This window comes from Megascapheus bottae, chromosome 15 (assembly GCF_031878675.1).
Source record: "Megascapheus bottae isolate mThoBot1 chromosome 15, mThoBot2.hap1, whole genome shotgun sequence".
NCBI lineage: Eukaryota > Metazoa > Chordata > Mammalia > Rodentia > Geomyidae > Megascapheus > Megascapheus bottae.
The window spans coordinates 25,878,945-25,906,598 of record NC_143523.1 but is presented as its reverse complement, the minus strand read 5'-3'; the positions used below and the strand labels follow the sequence as shown (position 1 = coordinate 25,906,598).

Sequence of the window (27,654 nt, the reverse complement as noted above, 5' to 3'; positions counted from 1 at the left end):
TATCCTAAAAATAAAGTAATACACTAAATTTCAACTATACAGTCAATATCGTTTATAGTAAAAGAAGAAACTAGGAGCTGGGCAAGGTGGCTCATGCGCTTGTAATCCTAGCTACTCAGGAGGCTGAGATCTGAGGATCACATTTCAAAGCCAGCCCAGGACGAAAAAGTTCGTGAGACTCTTATCTCCAATTAATCACCAGAAAACCAGAAGTGGTGCTGTGGCTAAAGGGGTAGAGTGGTAGCCTTGAGCTGAAAAGCTCAGGGATAGCACCCAGGCCAAGAGTTTAAGTCCCATTATTGATAAAAAAAAAAAAAAAAGAAGGAAGAGAAGGAGGAGGAGGTGGAGGAGGAGAAGGAGGAGGAAGAGGAGGAGGAGGAGGAGGAGGAGGAGGAGGAGGAGGAGGAGGAGGAGGAGGAGGAGGAGGAGGAGGAAAGCCACTAGGCTATAGAGTTCTGCTTACATCACTAAGATAGGCTATCTATCCTACAGCAGATGTACATTGTTTATTATACATACCATGACTTTATGGGCAAAAGATTACAACAGTCTAAGTATTATTCATAAGTAATTGCCTGGCTATTTTGACATATGTAGTGGATAGAAAACCAGCCAGAAGTTAGAGAATAATGTAGCTCAATGTGAAATCCTACATACTCCATGAATAGAGACAAACAGGTATCATATCATATGACTGCTTGGAGAAAACATAAATATGCACACAGATTCACAAATATAGAGAAAATCTCCAATATTCCAGGATAGTAAACAAGGATTGCTTCCTGAGAGATGTCCAGATATAAAAAAATCTTCTAATCTTTCCATAAGGAAGTTGATGCCTGTAATTTTTCATAGTAGAGATTCTGAATGCTCAGAATATAAATATACATACCTATATATGCCATCTACTTTCTTCAAAAAAGACACTTGTTTGTTTTTTTTAGTATAGTAGAAAAATAGCAAGAAGTCTGGAATTTGGCCTAGTGGTAGAGTGCTTGCCTAGCATGCACAAAGACCCGGGTTCGATTCCTCACGTACCACATACAGGGAAAAAGCTGGAAGTGGTGCTGAGGCTCAAGTGGTAGAACTCTAGCCTTGAGAAAATCCAAGGATAGTGCTCAGGCCCTGAGCTCAAGCTCAGGACTGGCAAAAAAAAAAAAAAAGAAAAAGAAAAGAAAAGAAAAATAGCAGGAAAAAAATCTCTGTATATGTAAGACAAGGTGTGTATCAGTGTCTGTATAGTGGATGTGAGAATGCCAGAAATTCTTATAAAATAAAAGAAAAAAGATGCAGGTAATGAAATAATACAACTACTGAATAGCTAAAATAGAAACGGGTATAGCACTGCCATTCCACCAAAGAAAGTATCTCTCATGTCCTACAAAACATGCAAGGCATCTTGCCTCACCAAATTTAAACAGGAATTATTTTTAAGCTACTATAATTAGTTCCCATTTGTCTATGAATCAGCCTTTATGAGGCAATAGCATCTAATCCCCATCAGATGAAACATGAAGCCATATCATGTCTGTTTATTATTTTGAAATGAAAAAGAGGTGCCAAGTTTCCTGCAACACCCAGCTCAAACAGTGAGATTTGGAGGACAAAATGTCCTGTTGTCCACATTTGAAGATAGGAATATATTTTCATCTAATACAACAGGTTCAGCTGGCAATAGGAAGGAATTGATTCCAGAACTCTAAATTAGAATTGAGTACTAAAGTACCTTTCATTGCTCATAGAGGATAATATTTCTATTTAACCCATCATGTTACAGCATTTTTAAAGTATATATTTGTGAGCAACTGTCAAAGAATATTCTTCAAACCTATCTAAGCAATAAAAGAACTAGTGAGTGTTCATGCCTATAATCCCAGATACTCAGGGAGCTAAGCTCTGAGGATCACAGTTCAAAGTCAGCATGGGCAGTAAGGCTATGAGACTGTTGCCTACAATTAACCACCAGAAGGCTAGATACAGAGCTGTAGCTCAAATAGCTAAGGGATAGGGCCCAGGCCCTAAATTCAATCCCCAGTAATGACAAAACGAAATCTATGCGCATTTTAAATGCTGTTTTCACATTTCCCAATATACTGCTTTTGTAATTAAGTTTCTCACTAGCAATGAAGAGTTTCAATCCAAAATACAAAGATGTGGGAAGAAAGAGCCTTACCAATTAGCCTGGCTTCCTTCAAGTGAAACAACTCTAAGGGGTTATGACACCAGGTCTCAAAATAACAATTAAAAAAAAAAATCTTTTGGCCTCTAAAGGAAGTCGAGCCAGAGGGAAGGCCCTCACCACGAATCTGAAAGTTTAAACTGGCTACCTGAGTAGCCAGAGATTCCACTAGAAAGTACTAGCTCAAAGCCATAATCCACAGGAAAAAAAATCAAACAGCTATAGGCCAGCAATGACAACACAGGTGAACAAGGTGAGAGAAGCAGAGTAGATAGGGGGACAGGCTACTTACTGGTCTCCAATTGATGGTAGTGATGGTATTTTAATGAGTGCCCAGCTGCCCTGGATAAATGTGTACATATATGCCTGCTGCTACTTTCAAAGCAAGTATCATGGATACTGGTCCCAGCTCCAGTATTTATTTGTCATATCCCTTCAGTAAGCAATGGTAATTGATCTGTCAGAACGTAGTTATTTTCCCTCCAATGCAAGAACAAATGGAGATGAGGGAGTTGACCAAGTAATATTTGACTAGTATCCAACCTTTTGAGAATTCTGTACCAACCAAAATAAACTAATAATATTCTTATAGTTTTAATTTTTTTTTTTTTTTTGTCATTTGTGACACTTGAGCTCAGAGCCTGGGCACTATCCCTGCACTTTTCTGCTCAAGGTTAGCCCTCTACCACTTTGATCCAAAACTGCACTTTCAGTCTTAAGGTACTTAATTGGAGTTAAGAGTCTCACATCCTTTCCTGCCCAGGTTAGCTTTGAATCTTGATCCTCCATTTCCACCTCCGTGTAGTTAGGAATATAGGTGTGAGCCACCAGTGTCTAGCTTAGTTTGTAATTTTTAACAAACATGTACATAATGTTTCTTATGACAGGCAAGGATATCTTACTTTTAATAGCCCTCTTATAAGGGCATTATTATTATTACTGTTCCATAGATAAGAAAATTAAGGTCTAGAGAAATTCAACAACTTTCCCAGACTTATGTATCTAGTAATATAATTTGAAGTTAGGCAAGATATTATATTGAAAATAAACTATGTAACTTGTGGGTAAACGGGAAGGAAAAACAGGGAGAGAGGGAAGGAAGGGATAACACTGTCCAAAAAGAAATATACTCAATACCTGAGCAATGAAATGGGAGAGAGGGAAGGAAGGGATAACACTGTCCAAAAAGAAATGTACTCAATACCTGAGCAATGAAATGGTAACCCCTCTGTATATTACCTTTATAAAAACAATTTTAAAATATGTTTAAAGCAGCATGACTCCAAAATGCATGTTATCTACATTATATATGCAGCATATCATTGGAATTATGTTAATATTATAACTATCCTTAAGATTAATCCCAGTATCACAAATGAGGAAAATGAATTTCACAGAGGTAAATCATAAGGTAATATCATATAGCCAGCAAATGGCAGACAGCCAAGGTTTAAAACTGAGTCTATGTGACTCCAGACTCTTAAGCACAGTTAATAAACTTCAGTCTACAAATATTTACTCTGCATCAACAGTGCTTCCAGACTGTGCTCTAAAATACTTTTTAAAAAAGGAGGGAAAAAAGATAAGGTAACAGTTGTTCCACTGCAGGAAGCTGAAAGGTTTTCACATCATCTCCTGAACAGATCAACACACACACACACACACACACTCCACTCCCCAGGGTAAAGTCCAAGCCAGCAGGTGCCCATTATAGCTGATGCCAGTAAGAATAATGGCAGAAATACTTTAAACACTTGGCTATATATTCCAAAAGGAATTAGATTGCTCAATTTGGAGGGGAAGAAACCTTACACATAGGGTAGAATGTTAACAAGTTCTAAAGCAATGTGAATAGGTATAACCTTTCTCAGTGGATAGTGTATTTCTGGTACTCTGTTCATTCCTACCAACCTTTGGACTCCTAAGATAAGGTGACTACAAACTCAACTAGGTTCTCCCAGTAATTCCCCAGTGGTGTCATATCCCAAGAAAATCCTCAGACAAGCCTCATGATCACCCTGGAAGGCAAGTATTAGATTTTATCCTCGTCTCTCCTCCCACTCCCCACTACACACAGTGGTTCTAGCCCAGAAACTAGCAAATAAAAGGCTTGCAATATGTCTTAGATGATTAGATGGATGGAACAATATTATTTTCAAAGTACGCTTTCTTCCACTATGTAACTGTTGCCAAGCAGCAGTCTCTGCACTGCAGAAATGATGATGTGAGAATCATTTTAATTAGCATTTTCATTGTTTGTATGCAAATGTACATTCCTAAAGTAGGTTCTTCAAAAAGCTGTCCTTAAATCAAACATCTCTCTCTGTGATTTCTCTCTTTAAATCCTTTTCTATAGACAGTAATGTGAGACATTTCAATACAGCCTGACACTTAATGGTCCCAAATTGGTAATAATGGCATTGAGATGCTTTCCTCTACAAGGATGACAAGTCTGAAATGAAGAAATGTGATGGTACTGCCAGGCACGGGGACTGAATTCCTCCTTGGATTAAGTTATCCCAAGATAGGATAGGCAACTCCACAGTGCCAACACCAAATTGCATAACAGTGGACAGCATGGCCTGCCCAGGTCTCACAAGATTGCAGACCTGAGTGTCTTTTCCCATCTGACTTTCCAACCTCCTTCTCTTTTTCTTTGCCCAATATTATGCTTCCTATTCAGGCTCCCAGCCTATGCTTGGACTGTTATACTCTGAGATGGCAGTTGGATCCTAGTCCTGTGCCTCAGCTCAGGGATCTTCTAGGAACACTCCACCCTGGTAGAAGTTCTTAGTGCACTTCTGTGGCCTGGCCTGGCCCAATCCAACCTAACCCAACCTAACCCAGCCCAGCCTAGCCCAGCCCAACCCAGACCAGCCCTGGGTGTGAGTTAAAGAGCTGGTCTCTTGGGGAATAAGAGTGAGAAAAAAAATTCTGGGTGGTCAGCAAGGCTAAATCTTATTGTGAGTCACTAACCTTGTTTTGCATAGTTGTGCCAAGCAACCTGGGAATCTAGTCATACAATTAGAGAAAATACAACTATGACCAGCAAATATCTTAGAAGGGCAGATGAGGAGTCAAGATTATCTGAGTTAAGAGAAAAATTCTGTACTCCAAAAAGGGTAAGGAGATGGAGAGCTAGGAAAGCTCTGCAAAGTCCTTTCAAATGCTGTAAAGCACCCTGAGCATTGCAATGCTCAGAGTGTCTCTCTGTGCCTCTGAGCCACAAGAAAAGGAACACAGTGAACACTGAACAGTTAGCAGTTTTGTTGCTCAGAACATGGCCCAAAAAGCTAAGGTCTTGGGAAGAAGTAGCATGTCAATAACCGTCAGGGGACAGAATATTTTATCTTTCTGTTATTGCTGCTGTTTTAAAGTTATAATCAGTGGCAAGAAAAAAAGTAAAGAGGTGACAGTCTGCCAGTGGAATGTACAAGAGAAACCATCCATGCTATTTCCCCTTCCTCCATCTAAGAGAAGGAGCTGTCTGGAAAGGATAACTCTGGTAAGAACAGAGGGAAGCAGAAAACAGGTGGAGCCAGAAGAAGGGTCACAGCCACTTTAAGCAATGTTAGATTTTCACACTTGGATGAATCACATCCATGACAGCTAAAACAAAGTGCAACTGTCACTCATGAATCACTGTCAGTGTCCTTCAGGAACCTCTGAGAAGAAAAATGGTTCTACAATAAGGAACTATATTAACACAAGGAAGTTTCCAGAGTACCTAACAAGAAGCTTGTCATTAATGTTAAGGAAAGTTCTAGTCTGAGGAATTACATAGATGGGTATCTAAGAAGAAAGCATTGTAACCATCACAAACTGATATGAGTAAGAACCAAATAAAGTTAGACTAGACCAATAATGAGCACATTAACACTTACGCCATACTTTTAAAGAGTTCCACAATATTCTGTGGATATGATAAAGAAATCTGGGCAACTCAGCAGATTAAGGCATAAATAAATAAAATACAAAATTCATCCTAAATGTCACCATCATGCTATAGATATCCAGACTGGACCTCATCCTGTTGATTCTGGTAAACAATTTGTGTTTTTAGATGACAAATGAAGGAAGAACCACTATCATCACTATCCTGATTTAACATAAAGTCTACATGTTCAGCAAAACTAGCAGAGGAATAGTGTTCTGATTGGCCATAACTCAAGCACCCTAGGTGGGCTCCTGGGAAAAAGAAGAATAAGCCATAAATATATCCATATCCTGATCCTGATCATCAGTTTCCGGACAAGATCCCAATACTACACACTTCTCAGAAACACACACGCTCACGCACGCGCGCACACACACACACACACACACACTCCTCCTTCTAATTCTACCACTTCATAACCATAGTTCCCTAGTACCACACAGAAAAATCACATGCTCCTAGAACAGAGACAGCTTAAGGTTGGGGACCAAGTGAAATGACCACTTAGGACAGTTCTTCAGATCAGAGCCCAGCAAGCAATGTGATGGCTGTTACTTTAGAACTCCCACTATCTACAAAGATGGTTCCATCTTAAAGCTGTCATTCTTATAACCGGTCAACATAAGAATAACTCCCAGATGTGAGAAGCATTTTATGGTGAGTGGGTTCTTCTCACCCAGTGACATGTGGCTGACAAGTTATAATCTCTGAATGGAAATGCCTGGCTGGACCGCCTTCTTAGCTCATCAGTCAGTAAGGCATTACTTTGGAGTTATTTTTCCAAGGAAGGGGACGCCCCTAAAAAAAAAAATCAGTAGATGCCAAACAGAAAATATAGCAAATCAAAGTACTTCCTGATACAGGCCAAATCCTTGGCTGGTATACTTCCAGTTCAATGCCTGGAACTGAAGACTAGCCTAGCAGAGGATCAGAGGCTTCCATGTGGCTGGAAGCCAAGAAGGACCAAAGTGACTTCCAATATTCCTAACACCAAAGACACTTGGCTTGCTCTAAACCACAGGTTTCTGAACTAAAGGACACATTATACATTATGTAGTTCTTGCTTTAAAAAAAAAAAAGCATACAGAAATACTGAAGGATGCAATGATGCAGAACTCCTTAAAATATTTCAGAGCTCCAGAAGACTTTTTCCAAAATGGAGACAGTCTCAGCCACATGCTATTTTGCTAGTTAACAGAGGAGCCCAAAGGTTCAAATCAGCACCTCTCCCAGTGCTCAATCCCAGGCTGACCGAGTACTCTGGACTAGGGTGATGAGGAAAGGAGAAAGTTCAGATGATCCTCAATGATCTGGAACCAATCTGACAACACAGTGTCAGCCAGAGACAAGCAAAGGAATGACTGCACCCTAACTTAACTCCAAATAGAACATTCTAAAGTCATATTGCCCAAAAGCTCAGGAATGACTGGTGGAGATGAGAAAATATACAAATAAGCTTTTCTTAACACCCCATAGTTTATCTGATTCTACAGGGTGGGTCTAAAAGTCAACATACTTACATTTTTCTTTTTTTTCTCTCACCAAGGACAGAAAACAGTTTGCACAGAATGACCCACCTCTCCTCTCCTGAGAGTTCCCTTTTTCAATGGGTTTCCAGTTCTTCAGTTTGCATCAAGAAGGAAACCTTGATTGCATACTACTAGTCTTTAACACATACCAAATTAAAGCAATTTAGAAACAGAAGTAGCAATGACAGCCACCAGAAAGGGACTGATGGAAGCAAAAGGCACTGAATATTTGACATCATTACCCTTGAATGTGCAACTCCTCTATTTGCTTAGAAACAGTTGCTGATGCTTATCCTACACAAAGATAAACTAGGACAGATCAGGAAAAGGAAAGGGAAGCAGTGAGGTCAGGTTGTAAATGCAGACCACGCAGAGGAAAAAGTTCCTCACATTGTCAGAACATGACTTCGCCCCACCAGAAAATTTAGACACCCTAACACTATGAATAATAACATCTGATTGCAACCAGACACTTAGCAGAGGACTGCCCTCCCCCACACTTAAAATATACAGGAAGAGCCTATCATGACACAGTGGAGAAATCTGGTGGTGGGGCTCAGAGAACATGCATCTAAGTCCTTGCTCTGCCTGGAAGAAATTCTGTTTCATCCTATCTACATATTTCTCTGTGAACTTCAGGTGAACTGAGTTAGACTAGCTGACCTCAGTATTCTTTCAGCTCTAACACTGTTGTTCTAACACTGTAGCAAAATAGTCATGCATCAACCAGCAAGCACTTACTAAAGACCACCACCTCCTTCCCACTCCGTGTGCCAGGTACTCTGCTATGTACTGGAGACAGTCCTGCACTCAAAGAATGCCAAATGCTAAATGCCAGAGACACATAAAAAAAAAATGCCTCTACAGTGCAGAAAGATATATGTGGACAAGGTAAAGGGCTCCAGTAGCGGACTAATCAGAGACAATCTGAAACAGCTTTCCCAGGCAGGATGACTGGGCCAGCATTTGAAGAAGGAAGGAATCATGCTAAAGAAAAAGGAAAAGGAAGAACATATGAAATTGGCCCAACATGGCATGCAAAATGTGGAAATGCCCAGCATCCCTTGGCTCCTCTCCTCCCCTGCTCTTCACCTCAACAGCTCCATATGTGGCTACTTGCTCAGGGTCAGAAACAGCTCCTATCCCAAATCTGCTATGTCAACAGACCTACAAATATCTGACCTCTGCCCCCTCCCCACAACTTCCAGCCCTCTCCTTTTGTCCCCAATCTCATCTGGCTCCAATTTTAACACTGTACAGGCAGACCACACCTGCTAACATGAAGGCTTCCTCTCAGGCACCCAGCAGGCCTTCCTTTCAGTTCGTTCTTAGCTCATGGTGCTCAACTCCTGTCAGCTGTTCCAAATAGTTTCCATCTTCCTCAAAGCCACAACCATATCCCACCCACCCCACTCTCACACTCATTAGAAGATTCCCCACCTCCTCTGTTCCTGGGAATGGCTATCTAGCATAGCTCCCATGGAGACCTTTGTGTCACCTACCTCAAGTTCCTTCTTAAATGGGCCATGTGGAACCATAGAGTTCTCTGTTCATAAGTACAGAAGAAGGAAAAAGGAAAGACTTTATTTAACAATACTGATTGGTTGGGCATAGGGACTCAAGAGTCTAATTGTACCCGAGAAACCAGTCTACAGTCATAAAAATGGTCCACACATCTATCATCATCAGTGACATGGGAAAGCACAAACAGGAGGATCACAGCCCAGGCTGCCCCAGGAACTGGAGGCATGACTTAAGCAATAAAAGCACCTGACAAGCAAATGTGAAGTCCCGAGTTCAAATCTCAGTAAGGAAAGAAAAGAAGAAGTGGGGGTGAGGGGAAGAGAAAGGAAAGGAGAGGAAATGGGGTGGGGGGAGGAAAGGAAGCAATTTCAGCATTAACCAATGTCAGCCATTGCCCACTCATGTGACTGGGCTCTGAAATCAGCACATTTAAATGAGAAAAGATATATAAGTGTATTCAACATGTCAAAAAGTATGACACAAATACTACTAGCTACTCCATAAATGATGGCTGAATAAACAAGTAAACAAATTATGAACTTGATATTAAAGAGTTGTAAAATACAAGCCATCATCTGGCACATGAACCAGGAATGTAACCTGGAATTTTGCCAAGCAGATCCTTTCTAAAATATAATGGCAAGGCCTTTGTGCGACTGATTTCTGGCCCCTCATTTGCTCCTACACATACAGCCCATTTAATGTCAATCAAGGCAGCATTTAAGTCATTTTAATGCCTTTTATTCTTGAAATAATTTCTTAAAACAGATTTAATACATTGCATTGCAGAGTGTGTGTGTGTGTGTGTGTGTGTGTGTATGTATGTGTGCGTGCATGCATATGTGTGCATGCGTGCGTGCACATAAACCTACCTTACTTATGGGTTTATTACAAGCATTAATTTGTTTTGCTGGTACTGGACTTCACACTGAAAACCTTGCTCTTGCTCAGCTTGCTTGCTCAACTGGTGTTCTACCACTTGAGCCACACCTCTAGCCAAGCTTTTTGCTGGTTATCTTAGAGATGGAGTCTCATAAACTTTTCTGACTATGTTGGTTTTGAACTTCATTCCTCCAGATGTCAGCTTCCTCATTAGCTAGGATTACAGATATGAACCACTGGGAGCTGGCTTTACAGTTTTGACCAAGTAATATTTCCTGTGACACATTATCTAGCCCAGTTGATAATGAGAAGCTGTCAGTCCTAAGTTACTGTCAGCTACTGTCCTAACCATTCATAAGTTCTCCTCAATAGCAATGTCCTTAGAAATATATGCCCATAGGAGTGGGGAGCATGGCCTAGTAGTAGAGTGCTTGCCTAGCATGCATGAAGCCCTGAGTTCCATTCCTCAGTACCACATACACAGAAGTGTATGCTGTGATGCTGTGGCTCAAATGGAAGAGTGCTAGCCTTGAGAAAGCTCAAGGACAATGCCCAGGCCCTGAGTTCAAGCCCCAGGTCTGGCGAAAGAAGGAGGAAGGAAGGGAGGGAGGGATGGAGAGAGGGAGGAAAGAAGGAAAGAAGGAAGGAAGGAAGGAAGGAAGGAAGGAAGGAAGGAAGGAAGGAAGGAAGGAAGGAAGGAAGGATAGGGAGGTAGGCTCATGGATACAAAGGGTTTACTGTGTATTTACGTGTGTGTCTACTTAACATAGTACATATATCTTTCCATGCTTTAAGTGCCATTATAAACTCATAGCCCGTGATTACTCATGTAGACCCACAGCACAACATCCTAAGTAGCATGCTAATGCCTCTCTGATGTTTGTTTTTTGTAATTTTAACTTATCGTGGTCAAGAGATGGCATGCAACTGGTTTTAAACCTGCCACAAGAAAATAGATGAAAAACATCACAAAAGATGGTAAATATGCAAGTATTAGGATGGTCTGAATCTCGTGAGTACCAGCAAAATTGGGTCAACATCCAGATACTTCTAGATCTCTATCGAATGCCAGGAAGCTAAGATACCTGTTGGCTCACTTTTGCTCGGCCTACTACAGAATTCTCTCCTGGTGCTGCTAGTAGAGAATTCTACCATGAGATAGTTAGCATATAATTCATGATTCAGTTCTGCTATGTAGTCATGTAGAATATGTTGAGGACAATGAGCCTTCTCCATTGCAACTCTACCTTCCATCCACAGACAGTAGCTGGGTACCAGGTTTCCCATAACTCAACCCCATCCCTGAGTAGGTGTTGCATGTGAATGAACAATGGCATTCTAGACTGTTAGTCTCATTATTCTACCAGAAATGGACAAAGCCTAGGTAAGTCTGGCTGTTTTAGAGTAGGCAGAGTTTTATGTGGCCAAGTTTAAGAGTCCTTCATGCACTATCTAGCATATCAAGTCTGATAAGCTGTCACCCCAAAACTAAGGATATTAGTCCAAGTTAAAATGGATGATAGGCCAGGCACAGTGACTCATGCCTGTAATTCTACCTACACAGGAGAATGAGATCTGAGGATCACGGTTCAAAGCCAGCCCCGCCATTAAAGTACAGTGAGGCTCTTATCTCCAATTAACCACTAGAAAACGCTCAAGTCCCATGACTGACAGGAGGAAAAAAAAAAAAAAAGGCTGATAATACTGTCTCTATTCATATTAGATTTTGCTCTTACTGTTGTGAACAATATTTCTATAATCCACCAGATATTTCAGGAAGCAAAGGCCTCCCAGAACTAATGACTCTGTGTGTCATTAAGATAGGAAGAGGGCTGGGAGCATGGCCTAGTGGTACAGTGCTTGCCCAGCATGCACCAAAACCCAAATTCAAATCCTCGGTACTACATACACAGAAAAGGCTAGAAGTGGTGTTATGGCTCAAGTGGTAGAGTGCTAGTCTTGAGAAAAACCCAAGGACAGTGCCCAGGCCTTGAGTTCAATCCCCAGGACTGGCAATCAATCAATCAATAACTTCTAATCTTCTATAACATGGTAGGATTGCTATGATTAATAACAATTGAGTATTTCAAGACATCCAGTACAGAGAATTCTGAATATTACCAAACTCAAAAGAAATGACACATACCTGAATCAGCAGAAAGCTTGTTATCCTGATGATTATTACATATTATACTGTACCTACAAATATGTATGACTATTGCTTATCCAAGAAAAATAATATATTTTTTAAGATTTTTGTGGCCTATACCTGTAATTCTAGCTACTTGGAAGTTGAGAACAGGAAGATTAAGGTTAGAGAGACTCCTTCTCTTCTCAACCCAAAGTCTGGGCATGGTAATGAATGTCTGTCATCCTAAACTGTTTGGGTCAATGAGATTAAGAGGACTGTGGTGCCAGGCCAGCCCAGACAGAAGAGTTCGCAAAACTTTCTCCAGGGAGAGAACCTGGACATGGTGGGACTCCCCTGTGAGCAGCAATGATAGAAAGCTTCAAGTAGGTGAATTGCACCTAAGGTATATACCAAAAAGAAAGTCAAGCCCTATCCTAAAATGTAACCAATGAAAACGGGACTGGAAGTATAGCTCAGCAATATCCTGCCAGTCTAGCAAGTACAAGACTGAGTTCAAATCCCAGTACTATCAAAATGTTAGCGACTTCTGTTGTCCAGTTTTATTATTTTTGCCTACTTTTCATAGGAGGAAAAAAATCCCTAAGAAATGGTCAACTTCCAGGTTCAACAGTTCAGTTCTACTTAAAAGAACTGGAAATATTTAATAGCAAACATAATTAATAAACTTGCATAAATATTTCAAACATGGTAATTTTACGAGCAAATCATATTATACAGAATATATTATATGTTTCAAGACCAATATAATGACTTGGTATTTATAAAGCATGCATAAAAATTACATTATTGGGGGCCGGGAGTTTGGCCTAGTGATAGAGTGCTTGCCTAGCATGTATGAAGACCCAGGTTCAATTCCTCAGTAACCACATACATAGAAAAAAGCTGCAAGTGGTACTGTGGCTCAAATGGTAGAGCTCTAGCCTTGAGAAAGCCCGAGGACAGAGCTAAGGCCCTGAGTTCAAGGCCCAGGACTGGCAAAAAAAAAAAAAGTATTCTCTCTACTATCCCAAAACTTTTACTTCCTATTATTTTAAATTTGTTTTCCCTATTTAAATAGAGGTCAACGGCCATAGCACTTCTGGGCATCTTCCCTGAACATCATGAATCAGGATATGATAAAGACACCTGCACATCCATGTTCACTGTTGCACTATTCACAACAGCCAAGATATGGAAATAGCCCGGATGCCCCATAATAGATGAGTGGATCCAAAAAATGTAGTACCTATACACAATGGAATTTTACACAACCATTAAAAGAATAAAGGGGACGGGAGTTTGGCCTAGTGGTAGAGTGCTTGCCTATTATTCACAAAGACCCCGGTTCGATTCCTCGGTACCAAATACAAAGAAAAAAGCTAGAAGTGGTGCTGTGGCTCAAGTGGTAGAGCTCTAGCCTTGAGAAAACCCAGGGACAGTGCTCAGGCCCTGAGTATTCAGCCCCAGGACTGACAAAAAAAAAAAAAAGAATAAATTAATGTCATCTGCAGGGAAATGGATGGAACTAGGGCAAATCATGTTAAATGAGATAAGACAAGCTCAGAGAGACAAACAGCAAGTGTTCTCTCTGATGTGTAGAAATTAGATCTAAAATGCACTAGGATATGACAAATTACATAGGATTCTAGATATCTGCATAGAATGAGAACAAAAGACAAAAGAGGATCCTGTTAGGAGAGAATCACAAAGGCGCTGTGCCTAAGTGCCTCTTCATATTATATAAAAAACACACATACGGAAATAATTCGAAGATATGGAAGTAGACCGGACATGGTGGCTCACACTTGTAATCCTAGCTTCTCAGGAAGCTGAGATCTGAGGATCAAGATTCAAAGCCAGCCGGAGAACAAAAGGACCAGGCACAAAAGCACTGGAGATTCTTATCTCCAGTTAACCTCTAAGAAACAGGAAATGGGGCTGAGGCTCAAGGGTAGAGCAGTAGCCTTGAGTTGAAGAGCTCAGAGACTGCACCCAGGCGGAGTTCAAGCCTCATGACTCCCCCCCCAAAAAAAAAAGAAAAGAAAGAAAAAGTAAAGCAAGAGCGAAGCTCATCCAGACTGAAAAAAAGTGAACTATACAACTCATGGACAGAGATGGGGGAGGGGCAGGAGTTACTGGATGAAAATAAGGGAACAGAAAACACTGTGCGGAGGAAATGTACACCTTTATAATAACAATAAATAATAATTACCATTATTACTAATAAATAAAAAGGTCAGATACTGATGGCTCAGATATATAATCCCAGCTACTCTGGAGACTGAGGTCTGAAGATCATGTGGTTAGGGTTAGTCTGGACAAACAAAACTTAAAAGACTCTCATTTCCAATTAACCAGCCAAAAGTCCATAAGTAGACGCATGGCTCAATGGTAGACCACCAGTCATGAGCAAAAATAAAAAGCTGAGTGAGAGTGTGAGGCCCTGAATTCGAGCCTCAATCCAGCACATCCACGTACACTTGCAAAAAAAGAGGGATTCCAAAATGTTTTGCTGTACCTCAAGATTCCCTGTTATTTTTGTTTTTAGGATAAGATGTTATAAGTGCTTCAAGTCAGGGGTTACAAAACCAAAACCTGTTTTATTATAGATCCAAACAGGTCAGAAGTAGATGGCACTGGGATACATATACTGATCCACTTCTGTCCACTGCCCCATGCAAGAATACCACCAGATGTTCTCATTTTTCAAGAGTGAAATTTTCTAAGAGTAAGGAAAGAGGTGGAGAGGAGAGGGATGGTTGAAAGAGGTGACACTGACCAACATACATTGTATTTATAACTGCTTTGTTAAATGTCAACTCCTTTGTACAACTACTTAAGGATAATTTTTAAAAGAGAAAGAAATTTTCTGATTTTTTTTTTAAATTCTGGTCGTTAAAACACTTTAAAATGCTTGTGTTTGTGGGCAGCTAAAACACTGCAAACATGAACTTGGGGAACAAATACAATATCTGGAGCCATGAATTCTGTTGGAAAAGAAAAGTGAGCCTATGTAATATATGTATGTACATATATACACATATACACGTGTGTACATATACACACATACTACACAGAGAGACTTTTCGCTTGGCTAGAGAAGGGAGTAGAGAATGAAACTGAGGAAAAAAATGAAATTGGCCATTCAAAAACAAAAAGAGTAAAGGTACTTTTGTTTCCTTTATGATTCCATTTTGTATGAGAGAAGATGTCCAGCTTCTGAGTCTATTCTAGGACAATCCTGGAAGCTACAGGAGCTGGAGCTACCCTCCTTTGAAGCACAGATATATTCTCAATTTTGCTCTATGAAATCAAGAAAGCCATTTTAGAGAGAGTGCTTGCCAACACAAAGCTATCCAAAAGAGGTCACATTTAGAATGCCATGACATGTGATAATTTGGCAGGGAAGTGTCACCTTCTGAAAACATATAAATATGCTATATAGAAATTATATTTGCATGTACATACCTTAAAGGAATTCCCAACACCTCCAAAAAAGTTTTCTAGGAAGCAATCCCTAACCAATCATAACAGTGAAACTGAATTCAACAAGCACAAATAATACAGTTGTTTTTCAAGTATACCTCTGCAGAAACCACATATTATTTAATCATTCCCTAGTCAGTAGAGCAGTGACATCCTCTCGAGTGAGAGGAAGAGTGAGTGAGTCATCGCTGTGTTGATAAGGAGATTGCAGGATGCAGGCATTGCTGTTAAGTCAGCATCAGATGGTGCCTTGTTTAAATCAGTCCATGGAACAATCTGGATGATTTCGTCCTATGACAACCATTAATCACTGGAGATGAAATAGACCTTCTTGTTGTAGGTGACAACTCCACACACAACCTAATATTTACTTCCTCAAACCAAGAAGGTGGGGGAGAAAAGACAAAAAATATATTCCACTATTTGTAATCACTAGATGGGAGAGAGGAAAATATCTTGTTTTCACACATGACCAGCAAATGTGACACAATTTCCTGCCTGCTTAAAAAGCGTAAAATCCAATGTGTAAGTCTCTTGGAGAAATAACAACACCTAAGAATTCCACTGCTGTACAAAATGGTATCGTATCTTGGTAAGATGCAACTATTTTGTTCAAAAAACAGCCTTTAACATTGCTACTGCTAACATAAATAAAATGGCAGCCCAGAGAGATATTTCAACACACTGTGGAGATCAGCAACCAGTGTTCTAGTCACTGAATTGTACTCTTCATGTTCAGAGAGGTAATACTTTATGCAAATTCCAATTTGAGAATTTTCCTATGATAGCTGATTTTTTTTTTCTTTTTGGTCGCTATCACTCTATCACTTGAGCCACAGTGCCACTCCTGTTTTGTTTGGTTTTGTTTTGTTGGGGGGTGGGGGGTTTCTGGTGGTTAATTGGAGATCAGTATCTGTCTCTCACAGGACTCTGGTGCCTGGGCTGGCTTTGAACAGGGATCCTCAGACCTCAGCCTCTCGAGTAGTTAGGATTACAAATCTGAGCCACCAGTACTTGGCTAATAGCCAAGATTCTTAAGACAGAGAAGTACCAAGACATGTAAAAGGGTATCAATGTACGTGAATTAATGCACCTTCTATCTGGCAAATATCATGTAACCCTTTTACTAATTACAATAAAAAAATGCCAAAAAAAAAGACAGAGAAGAAAACTGGGGTGACTGACCTCTAAGATTAGAAACTACAATAGATTCTAAATATCCTGTTCTCCTGTTCTGGGTTACAACATGGTAAAAACCTGAGTCTACAAGTCTGTGTGATTTTAAGTCTTCACTTAAAATCCTTTTCTGCCGGCTCAGTAGCTCACACCTGTAATCCTAGCTACTCAAGAGGCTAAGTTCTCAGGATCAAGGTTCAAAGCCAGCCCTGGCACTAAAGACTCTGAGACTCTCATCTCCACTTAACCACTAGAAAATGGAAGTGGCACTGTGGCTCAAGGAGTAGAGCGGTAGGGTAATAACCCTAAAAAATATAAAGTACAAAAGAGGGGAAGGTAATGTCCCCCACACACACACTGAGGCCTTCTCCACAGAACTACTCAGCTTAGGCATCTTTTTGCAATGGTCTATTATAACCAATGCCCCATTACTGCAAATCTCCTGTGGCATAGCAAAGTTTTATCTTTTGGGGGGGAGGGAGGGACGCCAATCTTGGGACTTAAACTCAGGGCCTGAACACTGTCCCTGGACTTTTGTCAAGGCTACTGCTCTGCCACTTGAGCCACAGCGCCACTTTCGGGTACCGAGAAACTGAACCCAGGTCTTCGTGCATGCTAGGCTACCTCTTGGCCAAACTCCTGGCCCAGTTCTATCATTTTTTAAAACTGTTCTTGAAATTACTTGGTGAAAGAAGAAGCAAGTGCAGAAAGTTTAATTCTTTTGATATTTTCTTTTTTCTTGTTGGTGGTGGGACTTGAACCCGGGACGTGGGCTCTATCCCTGAGTCTCTTTGTGCTCACAGCTAGCCTCCTACCACTTTAGCCACAGCACCACTTCTGTTTTTTTTAAGTGGTTAAATGGAGATAAAGAGTCTCAAGGAAACTTTTCTGCCAGGGCTAGCTTTGAAGCACAGTCCTCAGATCTAAGCTTCCTGAGTAGTTAGGATTATAGGCATGAGCCACCAGCACCCAGCTTCTTTCAAGTTTTTATTTAGGTTCTGTTCTATGAGAAAAGTAGTCAAAGGAAAACCAGGGTGGGTACCAATTTAAATACCATTTCATTGTGCCCTGAACCACTGGCTCTAAACACAGAACACAACATTTTCCCAAGAGGAGATGCTCCCAAAGTTATATTTAGAATATTTGCCCTGAACTCTAAGAGTACTGAAACACATGAAGAATCCCATTGTGCCTGGGACTCAGGGTGTTGCACTGGTATCTCATTTTTCTGCATCACTACCACCTGGGTAGACTAGGTAGGATACAGAGGGAATCCAATATTTCCAAAGAAAGCAATCTGAGACTCTTCACAAGCCTTGGGGGTGGAAGGTGGAAGGCAGAGGGAAAGACTGAGGGGAGAGGAAGACAGGCTTTGGAGCAAATGATGGTGGTAAAGGAACAGAATTGTTCAGGGTTGGGTGAAGCCTAAAGAAATGTACTAAGTAGCCTGAAATGGAAAAACTGAAGAGACTCATGAGACTATAGAAGAAGCTCAGTAGAGTAATTTGTATAGAACATGGACAGAAATAATCTGCTGCATTTTATTCGGAGGTCAGAAATAGAATACATAAAAATATGTAAGGAAATGGTGCTATGGCTTAAGCAGTAGAGCACTAGCCTTGAGCTAAAGAGCTTAGAGACAGTGCCCAGACCCAAAGTTCAAGCCCCACAACTGACCAAAAAAAAAAAAATTAAAAAGACTAAAAATATGTATGGTTCAGAACTGATTTTCTCCTATCAGTCAATAAAAGCCAAAGGAGAGGGGAAGAGTGGCACATAAAACTCGTACATCTACTACAATGTAGACGTGCACAACGTAATTTTTCACAATATATTTTTTTAGCTATCCTTTATCTTTAAGACCATAACATGATACTTTGAAAAACCCCTTAATTGTGGTCCTGCAAACCATGATTCTTAGAATAATTATGGCCCTGCAAAAACAAATATTTCGCCTTCTCTGTAGAATTACATCACATCTAACTTTCACTGCAAAATGAGTGATTTTTCAGACATGTTCTGAATTTTATAAACCTTCTGTTAATGAACATTTGGGATGATATTAATAGACTAAAAAAAAGTAAAATGTATGAACAGTGAAGTAAAAGCAGTCATCAAAACATCTTGTCAAAGTTCCAGCCCACATAAAGGACAATGCAGTTTATAGGTTATTGCTGGTCTTTCTGCATGACAAGCAAGGGAGCTGCTACGTGCCAAGTGCAGAAATGCAATTCACAATTCACTCAGCCAAACAGATCTAAAATTATTCAACTGTAAAACTATTTTTTTAATTTGAGTGAGTCAGAGTACGTCAAACTTTTTATATAAGGTAAAGCCTTATTACTATTTTTACATCACATCCTATCTGTATAATTCATATGTACACAAATAGAATCATGTCATATTCATTAGCATGCTATTCATTTCCTTAGTAGGGATTTTATCTGGAAAAGCTACCATGTGCCTTCTTTCTTTTTCTGCTGAATACTACCTACGCACTTTTTCTTTCCCTACCTAAATGATCTCAGCCAATCTGAGCTATAAATAAATATATCTGATTATCCAATGTACCATTTGTTGCTCTATCCAGCTGTACATCACTATGAGAACATCAAATGGGCATCTCAAATTAACATGATTTAAAAAGAACCTTCAGCCCCTATATACTCCTCATCACAATGAATGGCAATATCATTTACCCAGGCAAAATACTGTATTTATCTTTGACTTTTCTATATGCTCATACCCAAAATCAATGCTAGCAAGCTCTACCTTCAGACTGTATCCTGAGCGTGACCACTTCACAGCTTCTGTCAGCACTACACTGAGCCTGTACCTTTATACCTTCCCCAGACCACTGAAAGAACTTTCTATAAGTTAGGTGAATATCTTCTTGTCCTCAAAACTTATTCACCACTCAGGATCCAGAAGAATGACCTTAGAGAACAAAGATGATACCAACTATAGTATTCAAACTTTTTAGAGTAAATCCAAACGCATTATTATCATGACCTTTATACTGACTCCTATCAACAAACTGATCTCATTCCAAATCATTCTCTCTTCCCACTACTACCTTTAGCTAAAGTCCAGAAGCTGGCTGCCTTCCTATTCCTCTATCAAGCCAAAAAAACATCCTACATCAAAGGCTTTTCTTCTCACTTGATGTTCCTCTTCCCAAACACTCCTCCTCCTCCTCCTCCTCCTCCTCCTCGGAGTCCCTAACTCTATTCAGTCTCTAAAAACTCTCCCAACCCTGGGAGTGCAAACTTGTTCAACCACTATGGGAAGCAGTATAGTGGTTCCTCAAAAGACTAAAACATAGAGCTCCCCTATGATTCAGCTATTCCACTCCTTGGCATTTACCCAATCAGCCAGAAACAGGAAATACTAAAGCCACTAGCACAACGATGTTCACTGTAGCACTATTTACCATAGCAAAGATATAGAACCAACTCAATGGATTATTGGATCAACAAGATGTGGTATTTATACACAATGGAATTCTATGCTATCATCAGAAAGAATGACATCACCCAATTTGTAAGGAAATGGAAAGACTTGGAAAAAATCATATTAAATGAAGTAAGCCAGACCCAAAGGAACATAATAGGCTCAATGGTATTCCTCATTTGTAATAATTAGTACACACCTACGACTCTCCTAGAAGAAGATTACAATAGCGCAAAACCCAGATATATAAGGCCATATAGGATGAGGCTAAAGGATTTCCAGGATATGGAAACAAGAGCTTTATCTTGTGTGATTGATGTTCTTAATATACTATGTCATTTCTCTTCTCTTTTTTTGCCCTTTGGTTAATCTCATATTGTTACAGTACCTGACTTGGTTACCTGGCATATTGTATATACGTTTATTTTAAATAGGAAAGGGGGGAAAAACAAGATGATTGGGAGGAGGTGGGGGGAAGAAAATGGGGACAAAAACATGAGAAGGGGTATCTATGTGTGAGAAGTTAATGCACCTACAATCTGGCGAATATAACTAACTCCTCTATACATTACAATTAAAAAATTTAAAAAAAAAACCTCTCCCACCTCTGAATCTATCTCTCTTTCTCTCTTCTCTCCATCTTTCCTCTTTCTCCCTCATCTTGTTTCATAGCACTTATTACTACTTGAAATTACACTTTCTATTATTTATCCATTTGTTTATTTCATTCACAAGCCAATAATATGTACTTATCAGGTAAATTGGTATTCTTCTAAGGACTTGAGATATATAGTAATGAGTGATCTGGCAAAGATCCTAGCCCTTGGGGGACTGTATTCTTGTTATCCTTGTTCAAACCTCAACACTAGGGAGTAGACACAACTGTAACCAAAAACAAATCCCTTACAGTACCTTATACTGACGTAGGTATTAACAGTATGCTGAATAGATGAAATGTCATGCCTGCCACCTGCAGCTATCTGTTTCCCAAAAGACTCTAACTATAGAACTCTTCCTTTCTACCAAATGGGATACAAAGCTGGGATCCACCAAATCCCATTAAGACATAGCCAACTTCTGTAGTTCTATTGGGTTCCTAGCCTTGAGTCTGCTTATCCTGATTGCCCTTTCATATAACCTAAAAAAGTTCACCCCCAATGACTGTGTCACTAGGCTGTCTCACCAGGTCACAGGAACACTTGATCCACACGGTGGGAGTTGACCAGTCAGTCATTATTAAACAATCCAGCTTATGGCTGAGATCAAGATGTATGGGTCATATTTTCTCCTTGGCTTATGGCAGTCCTTTCCCTTAACAGTTGGCATGAGACCTTTGCTATCCATTAGCTATTACACCTTCAACAACTCTTGTCTCAGCATTGAACACAATGTTATGAAGGACATGTTTGCCTTTTTCAATTACCATGGAGGCCAGACATTTGCCTACTATGTTGATAAAGTTCCTTGCAGAGAACACTTGTTCTCTGTGAATGATCTGATCTCAAATAAAAATGAAAGTAGTCATGAGATACAGCTCTTCTTTCAAGAAAATGGAAGATACAGTAGTAGAAACAAAAGGTAAAAGAAAAATACATATCTCTTAAAAGAACTACTCTGGAGGCCTTCGACTATAGGTATTTAAACATACATAGGTATTTCTAACATACATGCATGTGAAAGTAGTGTTCACATTTTAGTATATCAAGTTAGATGTGCTCTGCCTTCTCATGAGGGAGAGAGGGAATAAAAAGTTAAATTTAAGAAAAAGAACATAATAAAAGCCAAAGGAAGAAGCTTCCATTTGGTAGTCATGGGCTGAATGTGGTAGCTATTTCTTCCTACACCTGAGATTCCAGCTTGAAACAGTGTGCTAATAAGGTTAAAAAGTGAGCTACATTGGCAAGCCAAATAGTATCATGTCGTGTCATAAGATATCATATCACATCCATATCATGTACTTGCCCAGCACTTCATTCCCTTTGAAGCATGTTTACATACATTGTCTCCTCCAGGAGATAGGATATTGACAGCACAACATAAACAGGAGGTATAAACAAGGCAGCATACTTCTTTGAAACACTGTGAGGTCAATTTTCCTAAAATCTCACAGTAAAGATGGCAGAACCTATATTTGCCTTGAACAGCCCATGGCCTTTTTCTCTGTAAGAGGAAAGGAAGCATAGTTCTGTAAAACTTCCATTCTACGGCCAACTGAAAATATTTCCCTTTACTGCAACAGAAGGTGGGGGAACACATATTTACCAGTGGTTTAAGGTGTCAGGAAGATGCATTGGGCCTGGAGCTCTAGGCAGAGAGGCTTTTACAAAATCTTCCAAGAGATGTCAATTCCTGCAATGACAAATAGACAAGATATCTGGTGTGAATCAAGAACACACAATGGCCTGACTTCAGTGGAGCTTTCTCAACATCAACTGCAAGGTACCCCACTTCAGCTCAAAGCCCCTATCCTCCCCTTTCAGCCAACTCCCTTTCCCCACCCTGAATTTCCCACAGAAGAGCAAACTCTTTAGTGGACAAAACAGAATATCTGCTAATGATATAGCAGTTTCTTTTCATAGGCAGGCTTGATACCTCAAAAGGCCAGAATCTTTACCAATCCCCATTTCTTTCTATTTATTTATTGTGGGGCTTTTACTCGAGACCTAAACTTTGTCACTCATGGCTGACATTGTACACTTGAGTCACCTCCAGTACAAGATTTTTTGCTGGCAAACTGGAGATAAGTCTTAAGGATTTGCCTACACTAGCTTTGAGCCATGATCCTCAGATCTCAGCCACCTGAGTAGGATTATAAGACACTAACTCCTAGTTCCTATTGTCTTGACACAAATAAGAACTGTTGTTGCCATTTGCCATCACCTCTGCATTATTGCTCTTTTTTTTGCCAATTCTGGGCCTTGAACTCTGGGCCTAAGCACAGTCCTTGTGCTTTCTCAAGACTAGAACTCTACCACTTGAGCCACAGAACCATTTCCAGGTTTTTTCTATATATGTGGTACCAAGGAATTGAACCTGGGTCTTTGTGCATGCTAAGCTAGCACTCTTACCACTAGGCAAAACTCCCAGCCCTGCATTATTGTTTTATAGCACTTATGTATTTTCCACTACTGAGATTCCAACAAAAAAGTAGGAAAATGAAAGAAAAGGGGGCCAGGTTCTGAAGGAAAAAAATAGTAAAGTGCATACAGCAACTAAAGCTAACAGCCTCACATCTGTAGACATTAGCAATCCCTGAAGAAGTAGAAGAGTCAATTTTTCGCAAGTTAGGTGTAGGCAAGAATCTGGCTTGCCTACTCCCACAGTTAAAAACATAAGCTCATCTAGTACTTAAATCTCTCCCCTGATAGCTTGATAGTGTATAGCAATAATACACACACAAAGTTGAAAAAATACAGTTGAAGCATACCACTCTTCCTACTAAAATATTTACTATTGCTTTCTGTATCACAAAAGAATATAATAGTAAATCATCAGGTTCTAAGGGCTTATTTCCCAGAAACTATTTCTCAATAGTTTCAACTACTTTTGAGAGAGAGATACAGAGACACAGAGACACAGAGACACAGAGACACAGAGAGACAAAGAAAAGAGGGAGGGAGGGAAGGAGGGAAGGATCAAAACATCACAAATGTCATGCAGTCATTTCCTATGGTTTCTAATGTACTTAATGCCTCAAACTGTCCAAAACACTCTATGCTAGAAAATTCTCCTTTGGTATACATCAGAAAACCTAAGACTGTAAGGTCACATATGCCTATAATCCCAGCACCATTTAGGAGGCTAAAGCCAGTGATCTGGAGTTGAAAGCCAGCATGAGGTACATACCAAGAGACTGTCTGAAATTTAAAAAAAAAAAAAAAAAAAAAAAAAAGGATTGGAAATATAGCTCGATGGGAGAATGACTGCCTAGTATCCACTGGGTTTGATCCCCAGTACCACCACAACACACACACACACACACACACACACACACACACACACACACACACACACATGACTGCTTTAAAAATGCATAAAGAAACTAGTAATAGTGAGCAATGTTCAACTTTAAGATGGCAGAAGTGACAGGCAAGTGACAGTGTATTTATAATTCTTACACTCCAGAAGCTAAGAAATACAGACTGAGAGTTGAAGACCAACAAGATCCTGTCTCAAAAAAAAAAAAAATGTTGGGAGTTATCTGAAAAGAATTTATTGATTCAATCACTCAATAAATATTGACTGAATCCTACCACATACATAAATGTTAAGGGGAACATTAAACAGCGGTACTTAGTGCAGAAAAGCAAAATGACATTTCTTCCTAGCATGAAGAGAGGCCAAGGAAATCCAAAATTTGGTAGGGAAAGAACCATAGAGAGTATGACAGAGGAAAGACAGAAATCCCAAACCATGGGATTTTGCCAGAGGAAAAAGCAGAGAGGTCTGACAATTCCTTCAACTTGGTCTTATCCAGATCTTGGTTTCATTTATTTTTTCTTTTACCAGGACTAGTGCTAGGAATCAGTGCCTCATAGTTGCTCAGCTTGCTTAGCCCACAGCTTGCTTAGCTCCACTACTTGGGCAGTATCCCCCAGCCCAGGTTTCTGCTAATTATTTTAGAAATGAAGTCTCAGACTTTTCTGCCTAGACTGGCTTTCAAACTGTGATCCTCCAGATTTCAGCATCCTGAGAAGCTAGGAGTACAAGGAGCTCCCAGCTCACCCACATCTCTTATTACATCCTGTATCTTAAAATTCCTATACTTTCTGCTGGGACCTTTGTAGAGGTTCACAATGTACACACTCAGAACTACATCATGCCAAATTTCCATAACTTAAATACAGCCCACTTCTCTGGCAATGTCTATTTATGACATCTTTGGAATGATCGATATTGTCCCAGAGTCTTCTATGACCTAAGAAAAATGGTAATAGAAGTCATGACCCTTTTGGGGGGGGTCTCAAAGAAGAGAATAAATCAATAAAGATTTTTCCTTGAACAAGCCTATCTCCATCACAATTTTATGGATTTTCATACCCACAAACTACTATTCAAGACTCTCCAAGCAGGATGTTCATGAAAAAGATCCCAGAATAGTCATCTGTCACTATCCACAAATAGAATTTTTCTTCATATGTAAAAAGGGATAAGCCAAAGCCCGGTACCAGGGGCTCACACCTGTAATCATAGCTACTCAGGAAACTGAGATCTGAGGATCTCAGTTCAAAGTCAGCCTGTGCACTAAAAAGCCCGTGAGACTCTTATCTCCAATTAATCACCAGAAACCCAGAAGTGGCCCTATGGCTCAAAGGGTAGGTTGGTAGCCTGGAGCTGAAGAGCTCAGGGACAACACCCAGGCCCAGAGTTCAAGTCCCACAACCAATTATTTTACATTAATAATATTTTAAATAAATTCAAGTGGCCTAGTTGTACAGAGCTCACATAGCATGCACAAAGCCCAGGATTGGATTCCCTGGTACCACATAGTACACAGAACAAGCTGGAGGTGGTGCTATGGCTCAAGTGATAGAGTACTATGTCGGGGTCCTTCATCCCCAGTCCCTCTCGACTAGTAGGAGGGAGGGGAAAAACACGCCCCGACCAGGACGAGCCAAGAGAGGAGAGGGCCCACTGACCTCCCACACTCAGCCTACCTTCCTTGGAGCACGAACAGAGAGGCCACACAGCTTCATCTCTCTCTAATAAACCCCCCTCCTGAGGAAGTCCCTCCAGCTAATATATCCTCACTCTCGGGCCCAGCAGAGAGTGATACACATTTGTAACCAATGGTAATCAAGTCTTGCGCCCTTCCTCTTGAGCCTTGCCTTGTCTCAGCAGAAACTTATTATACATGGGGTTAATTGGCCCCCAACAGTACTAGCCTTGAGAAAGCAAGCTGGGAGTTCGGCCTAGTGGTAGAATGTTTGCCTACCATGCATGAAGCCTGGGATTCAATTCATCGGTACCACATATATAGAAAGAAAAAAAAAATCTGGAAGCAATGCTGTGGCTCAAATGGTAGAGCCCTAGCCTTGAAAAAACCCAAGGACAGTGCTCGGGCCCTGAGTTCAAGCCCCAGGACTAAATAAATAATAAATAAATACAGAGGCTGGGATGTAGTTCAATGGCAAAGCACTTGCTTAGCAAGCAATGTTCTAGGTTCAATCCCCAGTACCAAAAAATGACTGCTATTACTACCACTACTACTAATAATAATACAGTTAAATAAATACAAAACAGAATGCCAGCTTCCAGAAAGACACTCAAGTACATGGAAAGGATCTTCATATGCTCAACATCAGCACCCTTAGATAAACAGGGGACTGTCTCATGCCAGAAGCAGACCTACATCTTAATATACCTATGCAGGCTGTCTCTGGCAGGACAAAGATCTAGGGACATCTAGTCATCAAGATGGCCTTCGAGGAACAGCTTCAAGGCCCATCAAAAGTCAGGACATTGTAGATCAATGCAGTGAATGGACACCTGCCAAGCCAGTTGAGTACTTCTCCTTCTAGATTTTCACTTGTGGTCAGGTAACAGCTTGAGCAATACCAAGCCAAAAATGGAAAAGTAAATGTGTGGGTCACAATGATGACAGATCAGAGGAAACTGCTTCTCTGAATGGACCAGCCTAAAAGATCACCTCTTTGACCTCACTAGATGCCACCAAGTGACCTTCAGAGACTCAACACTGGAAAAATCCATAGCTGCCTAAGGTCAGCCTTCCTGATCACAAGGCCTAGCAGCAATCCATACTACCTTCAACAAGAGAGCAAGGAGTCACCCAGAGGCAAACCCTTAAGCTAAGGACCCCCTATTTGAACTATAAAATATACTTCGAAGAGCATGTATGAGGCAAGGAAGTGGTGGCTCACACCTGTTATCCTATCATCTCAGTAGAATGTGAGTTATCTCCAACTAATCGGCAAATTTTTAAAACCCAAAAGTAGGGCTCCATTCAACGCGGCACTATTCCTGAACAAAAAGGTCAAGGGAACAGTGCCCAGGCCCTGAGTTCAAACCCAAGTACTGTTATTTCCTAGCCTAAAACAAGATCTTTCTCTATTGCTCCAAAAGATATCAATTTTTTTTTGTTAATAACCTGTCAGAAACCTTGAGCCCTCACCTCTCTCACCCCATTTCCTACCACATCCCAAAGGGCTATTGTGAAAGTCACTTTAGCTACACTAATTTCTATCAAAACTCAATCCTGATCACTTAACCTAATCTGGATCAACATGGTGCCCTTATACTAATTAAATGTTCTCACAGCATCATGCATCTCTCTTGCACAGAAGAGATCACTTACATTGCATTTTTCCCCAAATCTACAAAGACCAATGGTATTTTT

General features: G+C 40.3%; 1 protein-coding gene across 18 annotated transcripts in view; it reads right to left on the bottom strand.

The window, feature by feature from the left end:
* The window catches only part of Sorbs1 (sorbin and SH3 domain containing 1), a 228,499-nt gene that overhangs the window by 145,330 nt on the left and 55,515 nt on the right, over positions 1-27,654 (bottom strand). For all 18 annotated transcript variants that reach the window (XM_090346194.1, XM_090346178.1, XM_090346179.1 and 15 more), the window contains exon 2: positions 22,560-22,646. The gene's annotated coding sequence lies outside the window, so the exon portion shown is untranslated. The remainder of the gene's footprint in view (positions 1-22,559; positions 22,647-27,654) is intronic.